Here is a 1,525-nt window from a genome sequence, read left to right on the forward strand (position 1 = left end):
GTAATGTTACAACAGATTTCTGTTTCAAATAAAACTGTTCATTTCAACCTTGTTCATCAAAGACTCCTGAAAAGAGGTATTTCAGTTTCCACAAAAATATTAAGCAGCACAACTGTTTTAAACATTGTATTTCAACCTTGTTCATCAAAGACTCCTGAAAAGAGGTATTTCAGATTCCACAAAAATATTAAGCAGCACAACTGTTTTAAACATTGATAATAATAAATGTTTCTTGAGCATTTTAAAGTCCGCATGAAATCAAAATTGACTTTATTTACTTAACTAGCGCACATTGCTTGTCTCGATGTGAACAATTCATCCGTGCAAGTTAATCCGCTGAAAAAAATTGTTTGTTTTAGTAATCTTTAATCAAAATCTGAACATTTACTTCCGCTCTGGCATTGCATTCCTTCTCTGATGACGTCAGTTTGACTGCTTGGGCAGAATATCCTTAAACACCCCTCCAACCGTTAGTTTGCTATGAGTGAGAGATGAGAGGAGGAGCGCAATAATAAAACCATGCCCTCTCCTCAATATTCCGTTTCAGCTGGAAATACGTCACTTCACTGAAATAAAGTCGGCAGCAACTTTCGGTTCACGTGGACTTTAAATGATAATAGTTCACAATATTACTGTTGGAACATAAGTGACATCTTTTTAGGTACCATTTGATTAGATTTTTCTGTTTAATGTATTTAAAATTTTATGGTGAAGAATGGTCACATTTATGACCATTCAATGTTGTTGTTGTTGTTTTTTTAATTATTAGTTTTAACTTTAGTGTGCAATGTAAAAATAATTATGCAATTAATAGGGTTGGATGTTGACAGCTGCATCAGTAAATCATACACCTCACAGTATCATAATTTCACCATGAGCTGGTTACACCTCATAAAAATAGCTCTGTCAGTGCTGGAAAAACATCCATCTCAGATGTTTCACTTGTTTGGACAATCTGCTTTTTCATTAATGAACTGCAAGACATTTAAATACTTAAATAAAAATATCAACAGAATATTGGATGGAAAAAATGTTGTGACTATGCTGATATGTAATTGTATACTGGTATATAATTGTTCTCTGAATTTATTTATAGCGTACTGATTGATTACTGCTGTGATGCAGAGCCTAAACAGAAGTGATTAATCACTGTATTATTTAGAGTAGACCTTCCTATGATGATGAATTGGGATTTTCCGGGGGGGGGGGCGCCCCCTGGATCTTGTGTTCTGCAGTGAGGACCATCTCATCTCTCCCGCCCAGTGTTAGCTCATACTGTAAACAAGCCTGTTTCAAGCTGAAGATCCTTATTAAATGAACAGAAACTTCTGGCATTGGAAAGTGTTGTGTGCACTATGTGTTAAATGAGTCTTCTTTTATTAAATTGTAGTGTGGCATTGCAGAGATGTATGGAAGCATGTAGGTAGCGAAATTCAATTTAAAATGCAATATGCAAAATGGCAATGCAATATTCAAAATGGCAACGCAATATTCAAAATGGCATTGTATTTCTGTATTTAAATTT

Source organism: Sinocyclocheilus rhinocerous, unplaced genomic scaffold (genome assembly GCF_001515625.1).
Source record: "Sinocyclocheilus rhinocerous isolate Xijiao unplaced genomic scaffold, SAMN03320098_v1.1 scaffold5550, whole genome shotgun sequence".
NCBI classification, from domain to species: Eukaryota; Metazoa; Chordata; class Actinopteri; order Cypriniformes; family Cyprinidae; genus Sinocyclocheilus; species Sinocyclocheilus rhinocerous.